A 10,000-nucleotide genomic window follows, 5' to 3' on the forward strand; every position below is an offset into this window, starting at 1 on the left:
GCCCCCCCCCCCCCCGCCCCCTAAAAAAACCCATATTAGTACGGAACAAGGAACTTAGTCGATAAGTATCGACAGGGGGCCGACTAATGGTTTAAATGTGAAATGTGTGTATAATAATGGGTGTGGGTCTGAAATGAAGTTAGATAGTAGTTAACATTTGTTTTGAATAATTATTGGTATTTTGACAATGTGGGTAGCATGGAAATGTAAGCATTTGAATGTAAGTCTTAGGTACCATTGTACCCAGGAAGAGAGACCAGAGATAGGAGTAGGTTGCAATAGCTTGTGTGGTCTTTGAGTTTTGTTTTTGGAAAGATATTGTTAAAGAAAAAGAAGACAATTACAGTAATGCAATATTTATTGTGAAAACCAACGATTGTACAAAGAACATGTGAAGCAACATTATGTCTATGATGATGTGAAGAAAATTAGTTATGATTTATACTATTATTATTTAGACTTGAGACTGACAGTGTTGTGACGAGCGTTGGCTAATGGTAACGAGTACATATGTGTGTAGTTGTGGTGTGTGTGTGTGTTTGCGCGTTGGTTTGGATTATGGGTGTAATTTGTAAAACAGATGTGACAGTAATAATGGAGTTCACATCAGTGAGGTTAGTTTGAAATGGAACACACGCACGTTTTTGAAAAAAACAATATGAAATTTTAAACCATGAGATCTTTATTAAATAATAAACTGAACATCAGCAAAACATCAAAGCAATTATTAATAAGGTTTGAAAAGCTTGACTTACTATGTTAAATAGTGGATTGAAGGCTGAAAACGTCATTTACAAATTGCATCTGAGATAGGGAGGGCGGGTGGGGGAAGTGCTGAAAGTGTGGATGAGAATAAAAATTAAAAAAATGCTGAGTGACAACAGGGAGGTTAAAGGCTGCCCTTTTCGTAGCGTTCATTAATTAATTCCTATTGTTTACATGTGCCAATAATGTTATAAAACTGTACCTAAGGGGACATAATAACGATTGGCTGTAGCTTTTGAACACAGAAAAAATTATTTCAGTATTGCAAAGTGGTTTTGATAGTGTCGAATGTAAACAGAACAGTCTCAAAGTGAAAGTGGATGTTTTCCGGAAATTGCGAAGTTAACAAGAATACCGGCAGAAAAGCGCGCTTTCCTGCTTAGCACAATACGCTACCGCACTAATCTGGCGTGTCAATATCACTACGTTTTGGACATGGAAGGTGAGCGATTTCCTTCCGCCCTCAGCTAATTCAAGAAATCACCCCCCTCCTAGGTACACGTGCACTCAAGTTAACCTCTGCTTTGACCTGTGTGCCAAGAGTCAGATGAGAGAGAGAGAAAGCGTGAGTGAGAGAGAGAGAGAGAGAGAGAGAGACACACACACACACACACATAGACAGAGACAGACATAGAAAGACAGAAGCGGAGAGACTCCGAGGGAGACACAGACAAAGACATACATACAGAGAGAGAGAGAGAGAGAGAGAGAGAGAGAGAGAGAGAGAGAGAGAGAGAGAGAGAGAGAGAGAGAGAGAGAGAGAGAGAGAGAGAGAGAGAGAGAGAGAGAGAGAGAGAGAGAGAGAGAGAGAGAGAGAGAGAGAGAGAGAGAGAGAGAGAGAGAGAGAGAGAGAGAGAGAGAGAGAGAGAGAGAGAAAATGTAACTGATCTCGTGAGAACGGTTGAGGCCTTGCAAGATTTTGACGGCAACAATAATTATTGTAGTTCTCTAAGACTTTATTTCTGTTTGATTTGTAATATGTTGGGAAGACATATTTATCAATTGATCAACAAAATACAACATAATACAAAACGACACAACATTGTTAAAATCATTATTGGCCAACGTAGAACGTTTACGAAGGCCTCAATCTTCCCGCGCCGTAGACCAGATTAATAGGTGCTTGATTTTGGTATTTTGATTTACATAACATTAAACCTTTCTTGGGGTTCATGGTCATGGCAACAGCCATATTAATATTATATAATGTATGATTTTATATTTCAGCATATGTGAATTACATGTCATCATACCAAACTGTCATACATTTTTATTCCTACATTATTCTGATTGATCACAACCAAACCTACTATCATTGGACACATCCAAATGCAAGCGCCTGCTTTTGACAACTTGCCATTGATCTAAAAATATATTTTTAGATCAGTGCAACTTGCTTGGATCTCTTGTTTGGCCTGTAGGTAAAATGTACAATGTATTTTCTGATTTGTGCACAAAAGCTTTTCTTTTTTTTCTTTTTTTTTTAACATAACAATGTTTAATGTCACTTTATGTTTGAAAGACCATGGTCAAATTTGTAAAACAAATGTTAAATTAGAAAATAAATAACATTTTGGTTCATGATTTTTCCTACACCTGTGGTGAAAATAAAACATAAAAATGTTGGTATATAAGTCACTCAAATGCAGAGTAGTATGAATGGTTTGAGTTTGTTGCGGTTAACCCTGCACAGTTCGGCCTGTGATGTTTTTGTTGAACAATTTTGCCGTCACACCTCCCATAGAGTGACGTATTTCACAACTTCCTGTGTTACACAAACTCAGTGATGACCAATTTTGCCTTCACCCCTCCCATAGGGTGACGGATTTCACAACTTTCTACTGATGAACAATGTTGCCTTCACCCCTCCCATAGTGTGACGGATGTCACAACTTCCTGTGTACACAAACTGATGACGTATTTCACAACAAAATGGCGCTGCCCATGGTCAACCTCGAAACTATAAGGAAGGAATGAAAGAAGTAAGGATGGAAAGATAGAAGAAAGGAAGAAGGAAAGGAAAATAGAAGGAAGAAAGGAATTAAGAAATCCCCAATAATTCTTTTGTTATATTTTTTCTTCTTTTTTTGTAAAAAATGTATCTTGTCTGTTTTACATTTCTAATAAGGGTATGAGCAATTCTCAGACCTTGACATCACGTGAAATAATATTTCCTATCTAGATGTACATATTTATAACCACACTTAATATAAGCTTAGCTTGTTGTGTGGTCACAAATGCCTGTATCGCATATACATGCCACCCTGTATTTCTTTAATAAAATCTTGTTTAAACCAAGAAAGAAAGGAAGGAAGGAAGGCAGGAAGGAAGGAGGTCAGAAAAGTAATTTTCAAAAGAGAGTCAGGCACACTCACACACACGCAGGGGGGACGGCCTGAAGGAATGAAAGAAGGAAGGAGGAAAGGTAAATAAAAGAAAGAAAGGAATTAAGAAAGAAAGAAAGGAAGGAAGGAAGGAGGTAAGAAGGTAAAAAAGGAAAAAGGGAGGAAGGAAGGTAAGAAGGAAGAAAAAAAAAGAAAGAAGAACCGAAGAAAGGAAAGAAGGAAGGATGGATGGAAGGAAGGAAGGAAGAAAGGAATGAAAAAGAGAAAGGAAGGAAAGAAAGACGAAGGGAGGGAAGAAAGGAAGGAAGGAAGGAAACAAGTTTTGTGGGAAGAGAAGTTTGTGTACGAGATAAAAGTATTTTCTTAAAGGGAGTCACTGAGGCACACACACACACACACACACACACACACACACACACAAACACACACACACACACACACACACACACACACACACACACACACACACACACACACACACACACACACACACACACACACACACACTCGATAGTGCACTTACACCACTTCATGATTTTTCCCTATTCCTGTTCTTATATGGTGCAATCGTACCTTGAAAAAACCCCACCCAAACAACTCGCTGTTTGAAGTACATGAACAATTCGAAGAACGTGTTTTCACTATAAACGAGGAAAGAAGACAACCAGACACTACCTTTGTGAACACAAGGACCTAATCACTACCATAATATCGCCCAAAGTGTCAAATGTTGAAGTGAGAACACACTGTTGACGCGTTAGAGCGATTTTCATACCTTACTTCTTGTTACGCCATACTTTATGTTTCGACCGATTGATACACAAAAAAAGGGAGAAAAAAACCGACCCGTTTTACATCACCTTGCGTTACCAGATTCTATTGCTCAGCTGGTAAAACGACTGAACACTTTTCTCGGCTCAAACCGGAGTCATGGCTTATGTTAAGAGCTTTGGAACTTGTCAACAGTGGTCAACAGTGGTCAACTCTTAACGATGCATAATTATTTCATCTGTCTCTGTCTCTCCAGCCTACAAAGTCCATTTGCTACACGCATAACAGTACTTCAGGCGTGAGAAATCAACAAGCTTACATAAGTCAATGACTGTGCTGTAACGCCGTTTAGGAGCGTGATAGCACTTTTGCAGGGGAGGGGGCAGCCATTCATTCATTATTCAGCACAGTGGCTCGTTCAACCGAGCACATCATACGCGTCGCTTTCAGAAAGCAAAAATGGTGTCCTACAAACAAAAACAGCGTGACTCAAGAATATTTGACGGACAGTATCAAGTAATGTCAATGTTAATGTTATGCAATACCGATACATGCGCAGCCTAGCGGTGACCTTACGATTATTTTTTTCCTGCTGATATGCAGAAGTCACCGACGTAAACTTTGTTCTCGCACTTTTTTGTCATTTTCTGGGAAACATGCAAGAGAAGCGTCGAATTGTTTTCGTGACGCCATTATTCGCATTTTGACGTCTTCTTGAACTTTGTTTCGATTTTGACGTCAGAGGTTTTACTTTGTTAGAGAGGGTCAGGAAGAGACGTCTTGGTTTGTTCAATCGGTGTCGTTGTTCTTTAAACTACGATGCCACGAGGGCGAGTTTTGTATGGGGTGGACGGCATCAAACTCCGATGCCATTTAACACACGGGTGAGTTTTATTGTGTCCCTGAAGTGCTGATGCTGATTTAATTCCATCAGGTCCAACGGGGTATACATCCCCTGGGAAATTTCAGCAGCTTCCCCCGGGAAAAACTGACTTTAGTCATAGTTCTTCGACGCACTTTTTTACACTTGCCCGCACACGATATAGAGGTATAGACATTTTTCGCTCTGATACTAGCCTACTATCGGCTGACAGGCGACATGACTGTTCCAAAAGGTTCACCAATATGGAATCTATAAAGTGGTCAATGATCCAGCTGCATAATGCAAATAGACTATTTGTCAGAACACAGTTGTTACTGCATGTGAATGCTGTTGTTAATTAGGTAGTTCTCCACCGCTCAGTACCAGCAGAAGCCGGGTTCTGCGAATGATATGTTAATTCTTAAATGAGAAATGTTAAGATTTAATTAAATTAATTAATGCCGTTCCCAGACGTTTCCTTGATTTGCAGGGAAAGAATTAAGAATTCAACCACAGAGTGACCGTCAACAAATTACTCGTGTGGAAAGGATATGACATGGATTTATTTGTGAAAGAATTATTTTTGAAAAGGCAGAGGAAATAACATTATATGCTTTTATAAATAGTGTGCAGACCCTAATTAAAGACATCGAACACCGATTGACACAAAACATAGATTTCGCTTATATTTTGCCTGTGATATGTTCAGAGTGTGTTGAAAGAAGTGTGAAAAAGTTAGAGAAATCAATCGGACATACTTCATGCTACAGAACTTTTTAACATGCCAAGAATCATATAAACGATTGTTCTGTTAGGGGGTATCTGACCGATCAGTTACAATCACAGGACCTATTTTGTAACTGGTGTAAATCCCTGCTTTACGTTTGCTGTAAAGATGTGTTTCCTTTAGAGTTATTGTAACCAACGTGTTTTTCCAATATGGCTGGAAATCCGTCGCGATATAACCTTCGTGGTTGAAAACGACGTTAAACACCAAATAAAGAAAGAAAGAAAAAATGGCTGGAAATAGCGTAATTAAATTACGTTTACATAGACTAACATTAAATCTGTTTCTCAATTCGCATTAACATATTTCCTGAGGCATCCGTGCGATTTTAACAAAACAATGACAGAGCACAGTCCACACATTCACATATTCAAAAATAAAACACTTGACCGTGACATTTTACCACTGACCTCCAAAACGTACCAGTACCCCAAATTTGAAAATTGGAATCAGAAGAGATAAAAGCGATTGTACTCTGAAAAATATGCATGTTGAGTGATATGTGAAACCTCTATTGCTCTAAACCTAAAGGCGACTTTTTACCGAAAACTCAGTGCTAAAGCTCCGTGTGACCAGCTTCGCGGAGTATATTTCGCGTAGCCGACTTCGCCCAATAAAGGACAGGTTTAACACATACATAAATGCTAGGTATTTCTTCAACCGAAACCGACGTTTTGACTGTCAGACCAAAAAGGCGAGAAATCGAAAACGAAGATGACTTAATGGCCTCCAATTTCAACGGGGAAGAGTGATACTTAGACGGAAACAGTCTCAAATGATTGTCGTCTGCTCTGAAGGCACTCGCCACCAATTTCGTCGTCGGAGTAATTCCGTAAGGGCCCATAACTTGACAGAAGAGGTTGGCAAAGGGCGACTACCGATCGGATTTATGGTGCTGTTTACCAAGACGAGATATACTGGATGTGACGTGTAAACTGCTTGGGGTTTATATCGCTAACGAAATCAGCGGTCCTAAATGCCTCTGAGTTTGACTGTATTTTCCCCGAGTACGCTAGTACTTGGGCTCAGCAGACTTTAATTGTGTGTGTGTGTGTGTGTGTGTGTGTGTGTGTGTGTGTGTGTGTGTGTGTGTGTGTGTGTGTGTGTGTGTGTGTGTGTGTGTGTCTTTCTCCACTTAACAGCTTATTGCTGGGAAACTACTGGGCGCAGTTCGTTCAAAAGTTGATACACTAACTTGATAATAGGTCCGATTGATCGTATTAAAACTTCATAATGTTACCTGGGACATAAATGCGAAATAAACCACAAAAACGACTTGGCCGTAGGAGGAGTTCACACCGGCGGGGCAACACGCAGCCATTGAGCTGATAGAACAGCCGAACGCGTCACACAAAAATACGTCATGACAAAGTTACACGCAAAGCGAAAGAGACTTTGACGTCATTTACTTTTGTTCGGAATTTTCCGTCTGTTCCTAGCTTGTCAGTGAAGACCTGACGTGAGTAAGCTTACCCAAAACGTCTTTGTTCTCTATTCACATTGCAGCTGTGAAATAATCCGTCTTGTGTCTCGGTCGTGTAGGTACAGAGTTTGCTTCTGCAATCATTGTGTTCGTGTTGATGACGGCTTCATAAGACAAAATAATAAGCGAATCTATCGCGAGGAAGACGTTTATGTACAAATCACCGAACCCAACCCATTTTTTGTGTGCATTTTTCTGAAGAATAAACTGCATGTGGTTAATTTCATCCGTTTAATGCTTGTCGAAACGAGCCATAAGGCTTTAGAATAAAAGATTTCACGCATTGCTTGGCCATCTGATCACAGATGAGGTCGCAGTTTGTAGGTTGAATCTATGAATCGGCCAGAGATAGATCTGCATTTCTGGTCAGAAACCAACATTCACACCACAGACATTCCAAACATTTATATTTATTGAGCGAGCCAGTCTGAAGAGTACTCGGGTCCAGCGCGAGCGTTTTTTATAAGACTTTCACGGAACTGCTTAGAGTTTAACTATATTTCAAGACTTTTTCTGAACGGCGTTGAGTTTTACTGTATTTCAAGACTTCCATGGGCCGGCTTGGCGTTTAACTATAGATAAGTCATTATTTTCACAGAACGGCTTTGAGTGTTACTGTATCTCAAGTCTTTTTCAGAATGGCGTTGAGTTTGACTGTATTTCAAAACTTTCACTGAACGGCTTTGAGTTTTACTGTATATCAAGACTTTTTTCTGGATAACGTTGAGTTTACCTGTACTTCAAACCTTTCACTGAACAGCTTTGAGAATTAGTGTATTTCAAGATTTTCATTGAACGGCGTTAATACGGCCACTGAGCTTTACTGCATTTACAGACTCGGTTTTGAGTTTGTTTGTAAGGCTTTATCAAGATTTTCAAAGAACGAGGATGAAGTTTATGGTCGAAAAGAGTGCGGTAGTGTTTTGAGCAGAAAAAAAACCCGTGTGATATAAAATATATCACCTGAGCAAACTAGTAGGTTTAAGATTTTGGTACGGCTTGGGATGGTATGGCGTAGTCTTATTAAAGGCACACGCCTTCTCGTGAAAACTGCAGCCTTCATCATCTCCGACCAGGCCAGGCTTTCACATTGAATAAGACCATACCTCCACTTGGTCAAATACTTAAAATTGACACCCGGTGTAACACGAAATTTTTACTCCACGAAAAATTTACTCCGGAGTAAATATTTCGTACGAAATTCTTACTCCGAGTACACTTTTCGTACGAGAAAAGAACTCCCCAAGGCACGAAAAAATTACTCCCTCCACGAAATTTTTACTTCCCATTTTTTTCACTTCCAGTAAAAATCTCGTTCGCAAAAATGGGATGCGGGCGAAGGGATAATGCCAATAAGTGATCTCGCGCACACGAATGTTGCGCTACCCTCCTTCCACCCCTTCCACCACCAAGACTAACAGGGGACATGACAAGGGAGTAAAAATGTCGTACACCTGGCATGGGAAGTTAAATTGCTCGTGTTGGGGTGAAGTAATTTATTCGTTATTTATTCGTCAGGGGGAGTAACATTTTTGTACGAAATGTTTACTCGGAACTCACCTGTCTTGGGGAGTAATTTTCCCGTGAAATGGGGGATTGCTTTTTTCGTAAAGGGAGTAACTTTTTTTCCGTACGAAATGTTTATTCCGGAGTAAAAATCTCGTGGGAGTAATTTTCTCGTGTTACACCGGGGTTCTCTCTGTGCACAGTGAGAATCGTTAAAACAATTAATTTCTTCAAAAGCCACTGGTTGCATTTACAAAGTTAATACATAACATATCCCACTTTGCACAGAGAGCACCAAGGCTGTTAATTTAAAGTATGTGACCAAGTGGAGGGATGATTTTATCTCATGTAACAGCCAAGACAGATCTGAGACGGTGAGATGAACTGTTTCACGAGAACGAGCGTGTCTTTGACATTGGTATTTGTGTTGACAAAGGGCAGGTCTAGACAAGACGAAACAAGACAAGACAAGACGAGTCTATCCATACCAGTCGAGAGACGACAAGAAAGATCAAACCACATTCACTATTTCCAATCTAATGATTATCTCAATGGAACTTCTTCATTTATGCTTTCCTTAAGTGAGCCCGAATTCGATTCCGCGAATTATGTATTATCGAAAATGTAGTGCCAAAGCTTTGCGCAGTGAGCTGCGTGAAGAAGATTTGGCGGAATCGACTTCGTCCAATTAATATTAGACTTTACGCAATACTGTTTAATACAGACCCAATACGCACGCGACCCTTAATTCACACAGCAACGTTTCTCAAAGTACAAACATTTCTCTTACTTACTTTTATCACTGTAAGGAGTGGTGATATTGATGAGCACAAAGTCGTCTCGCCCTCAAATAGCCAACTCCTGCATGAAGAACTGTAGCGGCGAAATACTATCTTCAAACACCACCCAAACAACACTGCATTCAAATGAAGTAGCCACAACTATTGTGGAACTATTTTGTTCTCTGTACGTACGATCTCTTCTTTCGTGTTATAACCATCTGCGGACGTTTACCAGCTCTAAGTACGAATAAACTTCATTTCTGACAATTAAATAATGCAAATCAAGTTTGTTATCCCTGAAACACAATACTGACAAGCGCGCGCTGTTCACAGAAATTCACATTGATTAACATTTCGTTTATCTGTCTGTCGGTCAAACTGATACTGCAAGTAGAGAAGGAAGTAGCCGTAAATATTGTTGTTTCGCTGTGCATGTTTTCCTTAAATGGTTAATGACAGGTTGTCTTAAAACTCACAACACGTCGCAGAGAAGAGTGGAAATGAACCATAAAGGGTGCACGCTTGCACGTACACAATTAAGTTACACGCGCGCACACAATCGTACGCACGCACGCATGTACGCACGTACGCACGCACGCACACTCGCACGCACACACACACACAGGAATACACTTATATACCCATACACGCGACCAAGCACGCACAAGAAATAAAATAATCAAACAGAGCTACTGGCGT

General features: G+C 40.0%; 1 protein-coding gene across 1 annotated transcript in view; it reads right to left on the bottom strand.

Annotated features, from left to right (window-relative positions):
* Positions 1-9,652, bottom strand: part of LOC138981879 (calcitonin gene-related peptide type 1 receptor-like) — a gene marked incomplete in the record, with an annotated part of 32,470 nt that extends 22,818 nt beyond the window's left edge. The window contains 1 exon segment of the mRNA XM_070355019.1: positions 9,314-9,652.
* Positions 9,653-10,000: the final 348 nt, after the last annotated feature.

The sequence above is a fragment of the Littorina saxatilis genome, linkage group LG12 (assembly GCF_037325665.1).
Source record: "Littorina saxatilis isolate snail1 linkage group LG12, US_GU_Lsax_2.0, whole genome shotgun sequence".
NCBI lineage: Eukaryota > Metazoa > Mollusca > Gastropoda > Littorinimorpha > Littorinidae > Littorina > Littorina saxatilis.